This window comes from Conger conger, chromosome 12 (assembly GCF_963514075.1).
Source record: "Conger conger chromosome 12, fConCon1.1, whole genome shotgun sequence".
Classification (NCBI taxonomy): Eukaryota; Metazoa; Chordata; class Actinopteri; order Anguilliformes; family Congridae; genus Conger; species Conger conger.
In genome coordinates this window covers 15,057-30,909 of record NC_083771.1, presented here as the reverse complement: position 1 = coordinate 30,909, position 15,853 = coordinate 15,057, and the positions used below count along the sequence as shown (strand labels likewise).

Below are 15,853 nucleotides of genomic sequence, written 5' to 3'. Positions count from 1 at the left end.
AGAGAGTCCGGGCCGGTAGCTGGCTGGTCCCTAATGGAGTGTGAGTGAAGCGTGCTGTTTTGTTGGAGGTTTTCTTGATGGTGTACTTATTTCGTTTTGGTTTTTGCCACAGAGTGATGGTGTTGGTGTCCGAGTCTGCAGATTAAGAGTCTGACCCCTCCACCATGATGGGGGTGTCAATCAGGCTCCTCTTTTACTGCGGTGACAATGGGTTGCCGCCACACGACTTGCACTTGGCTGCAGCCTGCACAGTGGTCAAGTGACCCCAACTCGTCACAGTTCCTGCACAGCTTGGGCATGCCGTAATAAAACGCCACGCCCCGGTGTCTCCCCAGCGTGATGGTGCTGGGGATGTGACATACCCCCCCCACTGCAGAGGGGTCAGGCTTGAGCTGGACCAGCCATTTCCTGGCCCCGGTCCAGACTCCATCCTCATCCAGGACCCTCCTGGCTTCAGATTTAACTTGCCCGTACCTGCCCAACCACGTACTCACATCGTGGTCCTGTACAGTTTCATTAAAAAACTGCACAGTGACCACTTTGCTTTCCGTGTCCCTGCACAGCCTTGGTCCGGCCACCACCCTGGAATACCGCTCAAGGAACCTCGTCACGTTCTCGTCAGGAAGGTTCATGTCATACATGTTTATGACGATGACCCTGTGGTTCCTCCGCTCTAGAGACTCTATCTCGAAGGGGCCCAGATCTTCCATAGCCTTGCATCGACACAGGAACTCTTGGAACAACCAGGGTGTTCGGAAGGCGAGGTCAAAATACTCCTCCCGTCCATTTCGCTGAATGCCCAGCACCTCCTTCTCAGTCAGAGAAAATTTCCCCAACACAGAGCTCTTGATGAACACCTCTCTCTGGGGCATAGCACCAGCACTCCCCGTCCACTTTGCTCGCACAGTATTCCGCACCACTCTCCAAACTCCAGCCATCTTCAAAATGATCTCTGCTTTGCTCAGAATCTTGATCTTAGCCAAAAGGCCGAGAAGCGATAACCGCAAACTGGCCCCTGCCGACGGCGCCCTCCCGGTGGCCCCGGACCGCGCTCGGGGCAGATACCACCTGGCCCAGGAGCTGGCCCCCCTCCCCACCTTCCCAAGAACCCTGCGCACGCACTGACTGGCCGGTTGGCGAGCTACCGTAACGACCGGACTCAGCTGGCTCCTCCCACCAAGATCCACTGTCCTCCACTGGCAGGCACAGCCGCCAAAAACACTCAACACATACCGAGTACACTGTTACGTACTTACTACCGAGTTACTTACTGAATAGCTGCTCTCTAGGCAGCGACCAAAGCTATTTAGCGAGCGGGGCATCGATCGCACGGGGCAAGCAGGCGATCAGCCAGAAACGAGCAAGTCGGCTCGGCTCGTCGGCGACTCGCAAGCAACCCGCATACCTGTCGCACATTGCCGTCTGTCCTTAAACCGTTCGAAGCTGCCCCGTCCTGTGGACGGAGCATCTAAAAATAGCACAAACTCAGGTGCGTTCCTCTCCACGGAAATCTTTAGTAAAAGGCGAAAGATTTGTGCGTGCTGAAGAGAAACCAGAGCGAAATGTGACCTTTCAGCGCACCAGGCGCCTCCGGCCCCCTTCCCAGCCACTCCCACTGACCCGGGGTTGCCACTGCTGCCAGCCGGCCTGCCGGACAATCCGAGAGGGAAGGTGGGAAAAGCGAGACAGCGCAATAACAAACAGTTGCGTCCCGCACACAAAACTACATCATTTTGCTAAAAAACAGAGGCAAGCACACTTACAACAAGGGCACATATTCACCCTATTTACAACACAATTTACATACATACATACAAAAAAGCAAACAAACAAAAAGGGGGAAAGAACGGGGCAACCCACCCACCTAATAAAGGACAACAAAACACAACCTTTTTTTGCACAAAACTTGGAGAGGCGCACCGTTCCCGAACGCACTGCAATAATGGGTCGATGCTTGAAGCGGACGGAGCAAGCTCCTTCTCGGACTCCCTGTGCCAAAAATCCGTTTAATATATAGTCCCCTGATAGGGGACGTATTTTTTTGTTTAAGAGACTTTTATTTTTACAAATTACATTTTACATTTTATTTACGTTACATACACATAACGCCATCAGTATACCCACCCTTCCCCTTTCCCACAGACAATACATATACATTCATTATTTACACTTTTATTTACACTATTTACACATTTGCCTCTTACAGGCTCAAGGCAGCCTTCACCTTTTCCCATTTCTTTTCTCCCCTTTTTTTTCCCTCTACCTGGGCGCACACCCTCATCTCCACCTCCACTCTTCTCTCCCACCCCTTGAAACACTGCACCCCCGTCGTGCCATCTGAGGGATTCAGTATTTTCCTGTTCCTACTGTCCCACAGGGCCAGCTTCCCCCAGCTCACCAGGAGGCTGAAAACCTCCCTCTCCTCAGCCTTCAGGCTCCCCACTCCGGCAACCCTCATGACCCCCTCTTTGTCCACTGCTGTGGCCCATACCGGGAGAAACACCACCCTGTTTGCCCTCCCCCAGAACACTCTTGCAAAAGGGCATTCCCATAGGGCATGCCCTCCCATCTCCTCCCTCCCACAGCCCCTGGGGCACAAAGGGCTCCTGGCAGTGCCAGCCCTGTGCATCCTCTCCCTCACCGGTAGTCTTCCCAGACCGCCCAACCAGTTCAGGTCTCCTGCCCGGTTTGGGAGCCACCTGGCCGTCAACCACCTCCATTGCCCTCCGCACCTTTCCACCTCCCTCTCTGCCTCCCTCGTCCTCCTGCCCAGGATCGCCTTATAGAGGGCCCGATGGTCCCACAGCCCCTGCGCCACGATGATCTCTCTGTGAGTTCTTAAAAAGAGAACTGCCCTTGTGTAACACCACGGGGTGTCCTCCGCCCTCGGCCCCCTGTTGTCCCACCCCACCAGCTCTCTCATGGCTGTCCCCACCCACATCTTCATGAGGTGCCAGCACTTGTGGCCCTCATCCCCCACCAGGGTATCAAAAATGCCCTTTAAATATAGCACCTCTAGCTTTAAGCCCACGTCCACGAGGCCTCTTCCCCCTTTCTCCACTGGCAAAAATAAAACCTCCCGTTTTACCGGCTCTAACCGCCCTCCCCACAGGAAATTAAAAATCAACCGGTTCAATTTCACCCTGCACACCGCCGGCATCGGAAAAACCCTCCCTAAATAAATCAATTGCGGCAAAAAGTCCGCCTTCACCACTAGTACTTTACCTGTCAATGTTAATGCTCTCGCCCTCCACAAGCCCACCCTCTTCCTTACCTTTTCCAGGCACTGTTCCCAGTTCAGCCTGTCTGCCCTCTCCCTGCTGAACCGGATCCCCAGCACCTTCATCCCGTCCTCACACACTGCGAGGCCATGCTGCTCCCCCCTCCTCCCTCTCCATCCCTCGGTCACCATCACTGCCGACTTGCTGTTGTTCACTTTGAACCCCGACCCACCAGGCCCATGACCCTCTCGATGTCCCTGTCTGAGGAGACCACCACTGTAGTGTCGTCCGCATACTGCAGCAGCTTTAAGGTCTCTCCCCCGCTGCCCGGGATCTGCAGGCCCCTAAAAGCCCTGTCCTGCCTCATCAGTTCTGCCAGGGGCTCTATAATGCAGACATAGAGTAGTGGGGACAGAGGGCACCCCTGTCTCACCCCTCTTCCCTGCGACACCGCCGCGCTCAGAGCTCCATTTACCTTTACCCGGCTGAAGGCCCCACTATAGAGGGTCTTCACCCAGGAAATAAACCGCTCTCCGAACCCCATCCTGCCCAGAACCTGCACCAGGAAGGTGTGGTCGACCCGGTCGAACGGCTTCTGTTGGTCCAGGCCGATCACCCCTACCCCCACTTTCCTGCTTCTCGCCCAGCTCAGCACATCCCTGAGCAAAATTAAATTCTGGGTCCCCATCCTTCCTGGGACCGCACAGGTTCGATCTGGTCCCAGAACTTCCCCCAGAACCCCCTTGGCCCTGTTGGCCAGCACCTTCCCCAGCACCTTGTAGTCGGTGCAGAGGAGTGTGACTGGCCGCCAGTTCCCCAGATCTGTCCTCTCACCCTTCTTGAAGAGCAGGTTTATTACCCCCTCCCTCATTGATAGGGGCATTTTCCCCACTTCTCCCACCCGTTTGAAAACTTCCACCAGGTCCTTCGCCATTATACCCCAGAAGTGGGTATATAGCTCCCTGGTGATCCCGTCCCTCCCTGGAGTCTTCCCCGCTTTTAGGGAGAACAAGGCCTCCCTTACCTCTTCCTTGCCTATCTTCTTCCCCAGAGCTTCCTGTCGTCCCTACCTTACCTTTCTCCAGAGCTTCCCTACCAGCCTGTCCCCCTCCTCTGTGTCCCTCTCCTCCCTCCCAAACAGCACAGAGTAAAAAAGCGCTGCGGCGTCCAATTTTTCCTCCTGCTTCCTTACCTCCCCCTGGCCTGTCCTTATCGCCTCTATCCATCCGTCGCTCTGGCGCTCCCTCACGCCTTTAAAAAAGAAAGGGGTTACCCTCTCATCCTTCTCCCTCCTCTCCACCCTTGCCAGGAAGGCAAACCGCCTTACTTTTCCCAAGTAATATGCCTTTATCTTCCCTTTTAAAGCCTTTACCTCCTCTACCTCTACCCTCCCTCCCCTGTTTGCCACGCCCACCCAGTATTGTAGTTCACTCTGTAGTGCCCACACTCTCTCTCTCTTCGCTATCCCATAGGCCACACAGAACTCCCTTATCCTTTGTTTTACCACCTCCCACCAATCCAAGATGCATGGAAATTGGGCTTTGAAAGCCTTCCAACCAAAATAAAATTCTTTAAACTGCTCTACAAAAACCGCGTCTTCCAGGAGTTCTGCATTAAAACTCCAAATCCTGCTTTTTTCCCGCTCCCCTCCCTCTAATATGCACTTTATTGCACAATGGTCGGAGGACCAGCTTGGCAGCAGCAAAAAAAATTTTCACTTAAAAGATTTTGAGACAAAGAAATAGTCCAGTCCAGTCCTACAGCCCCTGGAGTTCGCCCATGTAAACCCCTCCCCCTGTCGGCCATTTTCCCTAAAACAATCAAATAATAAAAACCTAACCAAAATCTCTTTTTTTAAATAAAGAACTGAAAAATCCCTCCTTCCTCCCACTATCCCTTCATCCACAGACACATTAAAATCCCCCCCCAAAATCATACCTCTATTCGTAGCCAACAAATCTGGCAAAAGCTTGAAAAAAGCCAAACGCTCTGAGATATTGCACGGAGCATGCACATTTATGAATCTTAGTTTCTCCCCCCCCCCACAAAACATCTACACACAGGAGCTTTCCTGGGACTATGGTCAGGAATTCCTCTACCACTACCCCCCTTCCCTTAAACAAAATCCCCAAGCCGTCTGCGTGGACATTGCCCACTGACCAAACTGAAGGCCCCAAAACCCAATCCTTTCTAAAAATGGCCACGTCCTTCCCCCCTCCCAAATGGCATTCTTGAAGGAAAAGTACATCAAACGGCACCTCTTTTAGCGATAAAAACAGTGCCACCCTTTTGTCCCGTTCCTTTATGCCCCTGGCATTTAGAGACATGAAAGTTTTTTCCATCATGAGGGTATATTAGTAAAAATCTTGGCTTCCAGCCTACCTCCGTCCAAAAATCTTCTCCATGGTCAGCCTTTGTTCAGTTGGCCGTGGAGCCTCTGAACTCCCCATCTCATTCTCCACCTCTTCGGCCCAGTCCTTGGGCCTAGCCATGGCTTTGGTCGGGGCCTTGGCCTTCGCCTGCCTCCCCCCTGGTGGAGCTCCAGCCATCTCAGGCCTCTCCTTCCTCTTCTCTCCCCTCAGCCTGATGACGGCCTCCTCCTCCATGGGCTCCTCCATATCAGAGCCCCCGCTGCCTTCACCCGCCGTCTCCCTCCCCTCCATGCTGCCGAGCTCCAGCTCGGTGTCTGGGATCGGGCCTTCTTCCGTGCTAGGCCCCGCTGAGCCCGGTGTAGGCCCTCTCTGCTCCCCCTTCCTGCTTTCCACCTTGCTGTGCTCTGTTGGGCCCGGTGTAGGCCCCTCCGCCTCCGTTGGGCCCGGTGTAGGCCCCTCAGCCTCCACTGGGCCTGGTGTAGGCCCCTCAGCCTCTGTTGGGCCTGGTGTAGGCCTCTCAGCCCCTGCTGGGCCTGCTGTAGGCCTCTCCGCCTCCTTTGGGCCTGCTGTAGGCCTCTCCGCCTCCTTTGGGCCTGGTGTAGGCCTCTCAGCCTCTGCTGGGCCTGATGTAGGCCTCTCAGCCCCTGCTGGGCCTGCTGTAGGCCTCTCAACCCCTGCTGGGCCTGCTGTAGGCCTCTCAACCCCTGCTGGGCCTGCTGTAGGCCTCTCAACCCCTGCTGGGCCTGCTGTAGGCCTCTCAACCCCTGCTGGGCCTGCTGTAGGCCTCTCAACCCCTGCTGGGCCTGCTGTAGGCCTCTCAACCCCTGCTGGGCCTGCTGTAGGCCTCTCAACCCCTGCTGGGCCTGCTGTAGGCCTCTCAACCCCTGCTGGGCCTGCTGTAGGCCTCTCAACCCCTGCTGGGCCTGCTGTAGGCCTCTCCGCCCCCGCTAGCCCTGGTGTAGGCGTTGCCCTCTCTCTGGCCGCGTCGGCGTAGGTGCGGCGGCGCTCAGGGCATGCCCTCATGAGGTGATCCCCAGAGCCGCAGATGTTGCAGGTGCGTGGCTCCTTGCACTCAGCTGCCATGTGCCCTCGCTGTCGGCAGTTATGGCACACCACCGACTTGCACCCCGCGTCGACATGGCCCACCTCCATGCACCTCCGACAAAAAGGAGGCTGCCTGGAATAAGTAATGTGGCCCTTCACCCCTTCGACCATGCAGAGGGCTGGAGGATGGAGGTAGCCCTCGTAGCCATGGTCGCTCTCCCGTAGCAGGACCTCATACACCCTCTGGCCATTCCAGAATCCGTAGGCGTCCCTCCGGTATCTGGGTCCGGCCTCCACCCTGGTGTACCTCTCCAGGTACCTCCCGACAGCCTCGTCTGGCACATTCATATCAAATAGATTGACAATAACCACCCTGTGGTTCCTCCTCTCCATGGACTCCACTCGGAATGGCCCCAGGTCTTCCCTCTTACTCCGCTCCATAAAGGCCTTGAACGCATCCGGTCCCCTGAAGGCTATGTCCACAAATTCCTCCCTTCCGTTCCGTTGAATCCCCAAGATTTCCTTCTCCGTCAACGAAAACTTCTCCAACACGAAAGACTTCACGAACTCCTCCCTCTGTGGCATGCCCCCAGGGACTCCTGCCCACTTCACCCTCGCCGTATTCCTCACAGCTCTCCAATTATTCGTCGCCATACTTACAGAGTGTTCTCTTCTCCCCAACTCAAACCACTTGATCTTAGCCAAAAGGCCGAGAAGCGATAACCACAAACTGGCCCCTCCCGACGGCGCCCTCCCGGTGCCCCCGGACCGGGCTCGGGGCAGATACCACCTGGTATGAGAGGAGTCGTTTTGCGTCTAAGAAATTGTAAGTAAGATAATAGTTGTTCTTTTTGTTGTTTGGTGTCTCTTTTTTTTCTTGTGGGTACAGGTGTGTGGAGGAGCCGAACTGGAGAGGAGTGAGGGGGTCCTCCGGGAGGGTAAGGCCCTTTTTGGGCTTGCTTTTCTTTTGGTCTCAGTGTGCTTTGAACCTTTTTGTAAACTTGTTTGTTTGTGGTTTAGTTTTTTTGGGTGTGGTGGCGTATCCGGGATGGCGGCTGCTAGGGTCGGCGCCCGGAGGCACTGCTGTGTCCGTTTCTCCCTGAGGGAGAAGGAAGGGAAGCTCCTGGAGATGTCCCGTTTGGACTTCTCCAGGAAGCTTCTAATGGGGGCGTTAAAATTTGTACCAGGGGATATTAACTGTCTGGTTGTGTTGCCCAGAGGGAAGGGCTTTGATGTAAGCTTCAGAACCCCCCAGCTGTTGGGTTCCTTCTGGAACACCCTGGAAAAGAGTAAAGACAGCCTCTCAATGTTTGACATTGAGAGGCTCACAGATGACTCCGTCAAATACATAATTTTCAAGATGTTTAACGAGACAGTGGAGCCAGAGGACCTGGTATCTTGGCTGGCGAACTACTGTCTTGTTAGGGGGCCAGCACAGAAAATCTTAGACATTGATGGTATCTGGATGGGGAGCTGGAAGGTTCCGGTGAAATTGGTGGAGGACAGAACTGGTTATGGGGGGTTGAGACATCTGCCCTCCCTCATTGTTCTGGGGGAAAATAGAGGGCTGGTCTTCTATCAAGGCCAGCCAAAACTGTGTCGGAAATGTGGGGCCTATGGTCACCTGGCAGAGGCCTGCCAGGTCATTTTTTGCAATCGGTGCAGGGAGGTGGGGCATCTCGCTGCTGAGTGCAAGAACGGAATCAGGTGCAATCTCTGCAGGTCGTCAAACCACCTGTTCAGAGATTGCCCTGATTCCTACGCTAACAGGGCTAAACAGGCGAGGGCTGACGCCCGGGAGAGGCAGCGGGAGGAGGGGGAGGCCATGAGGAAGGAGCAGGAGGAGAAGGAAGAGGGAAAGGGCGAGGAAGCCCAAGAAGGGGCAGAAGGTGGAAATGGTGGTCAAGGCGTGGCTGGAATGAGTGGAGTGAGTGAGAATCTTGGAGAGAATGAGGGAGAGGCAGGTGGAGAGAATGTGTGCACAAACGAGTGAACGAGTGTGGGTGTGGCTAGTGGAAAGGGTGCTGGTGAGAATGTGAGCGAGAACGAGGGAGAGGCAGGTGGAGAGAATGTGAGAGTTAATGAGGGAATGAGTGTGGGCGCGGCTGGTGGGAAGAGTGCGGGTGAGAATGTGAGAGTAAATGAGGGAACGAGTGTGGGCGTGGCCGGGAAAGAAGGTGCAGGTGAGGAGGTGGAAGTGAAGGAGGGGGAGAACAGGGAGAAAGAAATGGCCTGTGAACCCGTTGAGTCTCTGTACTCTGACTCTGACTCTGACTCTGTCTTCATGGAGACTGTAACAGAGGGGGAGAGTGATGAGGAAATGCTCGTGGACGGAATTGTCCGGAAAAGAGGAGCAGAGACTGGATCTGAAGGGACGGGGAAGAAGAAAAGGGGGGTGAGGGAGAGGTGGGGCCTGATGGCTGGGCTGTCTGACAGCGGGTCATCGGGCTCCTCCCCTATCTACCCGGAACAGGCCCCAAATCAAGCCCCGTACATTTCCGACACAGAACCATCGTCATCTGCTGGGTCACCAGCAGGTGGCAGTGGGCTCCTAAAGTGATGGTGAGTATGGCATTTCTTTTAACGTTGTGGTGTTTTTAATTCACTCTGCCTGTTTTAACCCCACTTCTTGAATATGAATATGAATAAAATGGCTTCCCAGCACATGCCCCTCACGGTGGCAACCATTAATGTATGCAGCGTGAGGACATTAAAGCGGCCAAGATCTGTGTTGTGTGCTTTGGAAAGTGTGCAAGCAGATGTGATTTGCCTACAGGAGTGTGGGCTGCCATATCGCTCCTCCTACAAGATGTGGGAGGACCTATGGCAGCAGGGGCCATCTCTCTGGAGCGGCTCCCACTCCAATCGGGCGGACGGTGTGGCAGTGCTGGTGAAGAACAGAAACATTGAGGTGAAGGGGAGCACAGTGGTGAGAACAGGCAGAGTTTTATCAGTATCTCTCTATTTTAATGAATGCACTTTTAACCTCTTAAATATTTATTGCCCGCAGGGGAAGCAGGAGCACTGGGAGCTCCTTCAGGAGCTTCCCACATATCTTTTAGGGCGAGCTCCTCTGCTATTGGTTGGGGATTTTAATTGTGTTTTAAACAGGGCTGGGCGGAGGGGAGCAGGGGAGGATTTTAAAATGGACAAAACGTCCTTTTATTTGAAAATTTTAATTAATGATTTTAAACTCACAGATATTTATTCTGCACTTAACCCGGGGCAGGAGGGTTTTACCTGGCGCACAAGTGATGGATCCCGAGCATCGAGGATTGACTTCCTCTTTGCCAGGGGTTTTGCTGGTCTGGCATCGTCTCTGAGCCCGGTATTCTACTCAGACCATTCCCTGCTGTGCTGCTCGCTGGCTGTGAAGTCAGGTGTAGCAGTCGGCAGGGGAATATGGAAACTGAACTGCCGGTTGTTGGAGGACCCGGCAGTAGTGATGGCCTTTAATGAAGTATATAAAGAATGGCAAACTCTCCAGTGTTTTTATGAGACCCGGGCTGAGTGGTGGGAATGGGAAAAAAACAAGTAAAGGGATTTTTTATTAGGCAGGGGAGGGAGAAAAATGCAAAGGAGAGGAGGGTGTGGGTGGGACTACAAAAAAGATTAAACCGGTATGGAAATTTAATAAATATGGGGTTTGCTTTTAATAAAGAATATGAAGAGGTGAAAAAAGAGATGGAGATTTTAACAGAAAAGAAATGCCAAAGCATCATTTTTAGGAGTAGAGAAAAGGAGATTGAGGAAGGAGAAAAATGTTCGAGATATTTTTTAAGAAGATTTTATCAAGAAGTATTTTAATGAAGGGTCTGAGGGGGGAGAATGGAGTTTTAAATACGGATACCGATGGCATGCTGAGGGTGGTAGAGGGGTTTTATCGTAATTTATTTAGGGAAAAGGAGGTAGAGGAGGAAAGGATGGGGGAGGTGCAAAATTTTATAGAGGGGGTGGTGGAGGATAGAGACATTTTGGAGGGAGGAATTGGGAGGGAAGAGCTAATTTGCAGTTTTAAGTCTTTTAAAAAAGGCAAAGCACTGGGATTGGATGGGCTGCCATGGGAATTTTGGTATTTAATAGAATCAGACCTTTTAAATATTTTTAATGAATTTGAAAATTTGAAAATGTTGCCCAAGAGTTTTAGAGAGGGGGTGGTCACTTTAATTTTTAAAAAAGGGGACAGGTTGGATATTAAGAATTGGCGCCCGATCACCCTTTTAAATTTTGATTTTAAGCTCTAGAGCAAGATTTTAACCCTGAGGATGAGGACGGTTTTACCTGACGTGATCCACCCGGATCAAACTTGTGCTGTGGCTGGAAGGAGGATCACTGACAGCCTCGTACTGGTAAGAGACGCCATCTGTTATGCGAGAGACAGAAATATTCGGCTCGCCGTGCTAAATTTAGATTTTGAAAAGGCGTGCGATCGAGTCTTGCACCAGTACCTGTTCAAGGTGCTGGGGAAAATGGGCTTTTCGGCTGGGTTCTTAGCACGGGTGGGGCTTCTGTATACGGGGATTAGAAGCAGAATCCTGGTGAACGGGGTCCTCTCCAAGGCAGTAGACGTCCGCTGCGGTGTCCGCCAGGGCTGTCCGTTATCGCCACTCCTGTTTGTGTGCTGTATAGAGCCACTGGCACAAGTGTTGAGAAGGGATACCCGGATATCAGGGCTGGGCATTCCAGGGAGCGGTGGGCAGGAGGCCCGCTGCATTTTATACATGGATGACGTGACCGTACTCTGCACTGACCAGCCTTCCATTGACCGGACTGTTGACAGGACAGTGTGGTTTGGGAGGGCCTCAGGGGCAAGACTCAACAAAGACAAGTGTGACCTGAAACTGTACGGACGTTGGACAGAGACCGAACTCTCTGGAATGCCAATGACTGTAAGACCTGACCAAGTGAGAATCCTCGGGGTCCATTTTAATTCTGACGGACGGGGGGATGGGAACAGGGCGGGAATTTTAAAAACAACAGAAAAACGGCGACAGTTATGGAAGCAAAGGGAATTATCGTTGGAGGGGAAAATTCTAATTTTAAAATCTGTGATTTTACCTCTGTGGCTGTTTGTGAGTGTTGTGTTTGTGCCGTCTCGTGCCGTGTTGTCCCGTCTTGATCGTGCTTTGTTTTATTTTTTCTGGGGAACAAAGTGGGAACGGTTGCCCAGGACAGTCACTAAAAAGAAACCAGAGAAGGGGGGGAAGGGGGTTCTGGATTTTTATTCTGTGTTGTGGTGCCACTTTGTGGCGCTGCAGGTGTCCTTGTGTCTGTCCCTGTCTTGTAAAGCGTCCTTTTTTGTCAAGTTTTTTAGCGGGGCCTATTTTAAAAGCATTGGGGTGGTGAAGGTGCCGTTATCGGTGCCTTTGGCTTTTAAAATGGTGGGAGGGTATATGAAGATGAAGGCCTTTTTAAAGAAGATGGGGTTGGAAGGGGTGGGAGCGGGGGTTTTAACTAACCACAAGTCTCTCCTGTCCTTTGTGCAGGGTAGGGATCCGGTGAGCCAGGTGCGTGAGCTGGCAGTAGGCCAGCCGGAAGAAGTTTGGAACGCTGTGGCCCACCCAGAGCTGCTGCATCGCCATAGAGACCTGGCCTGGCTGGCGGCGCATGGGGTCCTCCCGGTCCAAGGAGTGCTGCATGCCCGGAGACTGGCCAGGACTGCAAAGTGCCCTTGGCCCAGGTGTGAAGAGGAGGAGTTGGTCCGCCACTGCCTGTGGGACTGCCCGGTGGCAAGGACCCTCTGGACACAGTGCGGGCCCCTGATCCAGCTGCTGCTGGGAGCGGGACTGACCCTGCAGTGCCAGATGGTGCTGTACGGCGTGGGCAGGGGAAGGACCTCACGCCAGTGGAGGGGCCTGTGGCTGGCCATAAACTGTCTGAAACAGGCCATCTGGACTGCCCGCAATGTGTGGCTGAAGGAGAACAGGGCCTTGTCACCGGAGGCACTGAGGAGGGTGGCGTTTGCCTCCCTCAGAGACTACATGTGGCGAGACCGGCGGAGAAGAGGTGTGGACTGGGCCAAGGGGGCATGGGGGCATGCAGCCTGGACAATGATAATGGGGCCGGGAGGGCCAGCCTGACCGGCCTGGATCTGTTATGACGAGGTAACAGGGGCGGTGTGAAGGCAGGTTGTTTAAGAGCGCCCACCGCTGCCCGGTACAAAGGTCATCTGTTTTAAGGATCCTGTTGGCTATTTTAAACAGTTGTGTGGTTTAAAAAAAAAAAAGGGAAGGGTAAAGGGTCATGGTGGGAATTTTAATAAAATGACATGCCTTTTATTGTATTTATGTATATATTTTTTTTTACTGGAATGTAATTTTGTTATTTAAGATTTGTTATTTATTCCTGTAATGACTTGCCCTTGGAAATAATGTATTGTAACTTCTTTTAATGTATTGATACAATAAAAACCTTTAAAAACAAAATCTGGTCTTATCAGTTTAATATCTGATACGTCCCCTATCAGGGGACTATATATTAAACAGATTTTTGGCACAGGGAGTCGGAGAAGGAGCTTGCTCCGTCCGCTTCAAGCATCGACCCGTTATTGCAGTGCGTTCGGGAACGGTGCGCCTCTCCAAGTTTTGTGCAAAAAAAGGTTGTTTATTAGGTGGGTGGGTTGCCCTGTCCCCCCCCCTTTTTTTGGTGTATGTATGTAAGTAAATTGTGTTGTAAATAGGGTGAATATGTGCCCTTGTGTGCTTGCCTCTGTTTTTTAGCAAAATGATGTAGTTTTCTGTGCGGGACGTAACTGTTTGTTATTGCGCTGTCTTGCTTTTCCCACCTTCCCTCTCGGATTGTCCGGCCGGCTGGCAGCAGTGGCAACCCCGGGTCAGTGGGAGTGGCTGGGAAGGGGTTAGGGTTAGGGTTAGGGTTAGGTCAGGGGAAGATTTTCTGAAGACCACAAGGGTCAACAGAGAGCACAGGCACACAAATTTCCATCATATGCTTCTTCCTTCTCAAAGTAAATGAGATCCACCAGAAACCCATATCCCATTAGTAGAATTGGAGAACGATTAGGCCTCAGGACTAGGGCATGGTCCCTAAAAACCAAACGACGGGGAATCGTAAAAAGGCCTCTATCAAACTAACAAAATTTTTATTTTTATTTTAGTCTGAGGGGAGCATCAATTATTATATACTTACCCAAGTGCTAAAAATAAGTGCTATAAAATAGCCAAAAATAAATAATTAAAATTCATACATGTTCCTACCCTTTCAATACATATAGGCACGAACATATACTCCCCACCTCAAGGTCCTTTTATTATATACCCATCCCCTATGATCCCAGGTCCAAAATCATTATTCCAATTCATTTAGACCATTGGGTAAAACTGTTTTCAATTTTCTGTTTTCTGTGGCACATCTCTGACTTCTGGACCATCCCACCCCAGACTCTAGTCCTGAGATAGTCAGATTATTTCTACCATGTGTGCGAAAATGCACATAAAGTTCTGTTAATTTAACTGATCGATCAATATTATATATGTGCTGTTTTAAGCGTTGCAATAGTTTGTTCTTTGTCTGTCCAATATGCAGTTTGTTGCAAACTCTGCACTCAATTACATAAACTAAATTTGATGAATCCAGTTGGAAACTTTGCCAAACTGGAGCACTCAGATTTGTATGTTTATTCATTAAAAACTTGATCGATCTAAAATGTGCATTCTGTTGTCTCTCACTGACCAAAGAAGCATGAACCAACAAATCTTTTAGGTTTTTATTCCTTTTAAAAGCTGAAATAATTTTCAAATTTGACAAAGGCTCAATAGCGTCCTGCAATCTCTGAAAATGAGTTTTAACGATAGAGTTCAATTTTAATGAGGTTGAGGAAAAGGTAGAAACAAAGGGAATGATGTTGTTTCGATTCATCCTTTCAGATCTTTGTACCTGTTGTACTTCAGTTTTAATAGAACGAAGAAAACTCCTGCTGTAACCCCTTGGTCTGAGAGCTTTAAAGAGTACTGCTGTTGCCAACCCGGCATCCTCCTGCTTTGTACACATCCTATTAAACCTTATCAGCTGGGATTTGATGATCCCTTTGTAAGTGTGTTTAGGATGGTAACTTGTTTTATGCAACAGGGCATGGGTATCAGTTGGTTTAAAGTAAACTCTTGTACCCAGACTTCCTTTCCCATCTTCCCCCCCATAATAAAAACTTCAGTATCCAAAAACTCAATTTTTTCAGCTTGTAAGTTATACTTAACCGTGATCGAATCATGATGTCCATTCATACGCTAATAAACTGTTCAAAATCTGACTCAAATTCAAAGTCATTTTGTGTCAAACCCAGCTCCAAGAGAGAAATAAGGGCTTCATCTGGTCTAGTAGGGTCCGGATATTTTATAAAGGCCTGTCTCACTGCTTTTAAGCCTAATTGCGTATCTATATTGGTATACAGAGAGTCTATGTCAATTGAAAACAGCATCGCTCCAGGTGGGACATCTATTGTTTTAATTTTATTAACAAATTCATATGTGTCCTTCACATAGCTAGAATGTTTCTGAGACAGGGGATTCAAAAAGAAATCAATATATTCTGCGACTCTGCATGACTCGCTGCCACAGTCGGAAACAATTGGTCGACCCGAGGGGATCTCATAGGGAACAGTCCATGTCCTAGGATCTTTGTGAATCTTAGGAAGTTTCTGTTTCTGTTTCTGTTTCTCCTACATATATTATACCACATTGTTTGCACTTAATGGCATATATGCAGTTTTTAGTGTTTTTAGTTAGTGTTTGTTTTATTATGTAGGTTGTGTTGGTAGTGGTGTTCCTGACTGTAGTGGCTTGCTTGTAGAATATTGGGCCCTGTGTAGGTAAAGTATTAATTCCTGGTAGTTTGCTGCTTACCAGGTGGTCTTTAAGATTTTTATTTCTTTTATATGCTGAGATAATTTTATATTCCTGGATAATGTTTGTGTTCTGTAAAGTGCAGGTTAGATTTAATTTAATTTTCCTGTTTGCAGCTAGGCTCAATGCTAAGTAGGTGGTGATTAGCGGGATGATCTTGCGCGTGTCTTGTTGTCTGGTGGTCAAGAAAGTTTTCCGGACCTGTCTAAGGAAAGATCTGGAATACCCCCTTGGTTTTAATGCTTTGAAGAGGGTCTGGGTAGCCTCTTCAAAATCTATTATCTGTGTGCAAATCCCATTGAACCTGAGCAATTGTGATTTGATCAGGCCCTTGAAAGTGTGTTTAGGGTGGAGACTGTTT

At 50.6% G+C, this 15,853-nt stretch overlaps 2 non-coding genes and 1 pseudogene across 2 annotated transcripts; 1 reads left to right on the top strand and 2 right to left on the bottom strand.

Annotated features, from left to right (window-relative positions):
* Positions 1 to 1,445: 1,445 nt before the first annotated feature.
* LOC133106097 (U5 spliceosomal RNA) lies at positions 1,446 to 1,561 on the bottom strand. The gene has a single exon (XR_009704274.1). It is a non-coding gene; the product is annotated as a U5 spliceosomal RNA (small nuclear RNA).
* Positions 1,562 to 1,909: 348 nt separating this feature from the next.
* LOC133106583 (U2 spliceosomal RNA) lies at positions 1,910 to 2,112 on the bottom strand (annotated as a pseudogene).
* Positions 2,113 to 13,017: 10,905 nt separating this feature from the next.
* Positions 13,018 to 13,215, top strand: LOC133106467 (U2 spliceosomal RNA). The gene has a single exon (XR_009704505.1). It is a non-coding gene; the product is annotated as a U2 spliceosomal RNA (small nuclear RNA).
* The last annotated feature ends 2,638 nt before the right edge of the window (positions 13,216 to 15,853 follow it).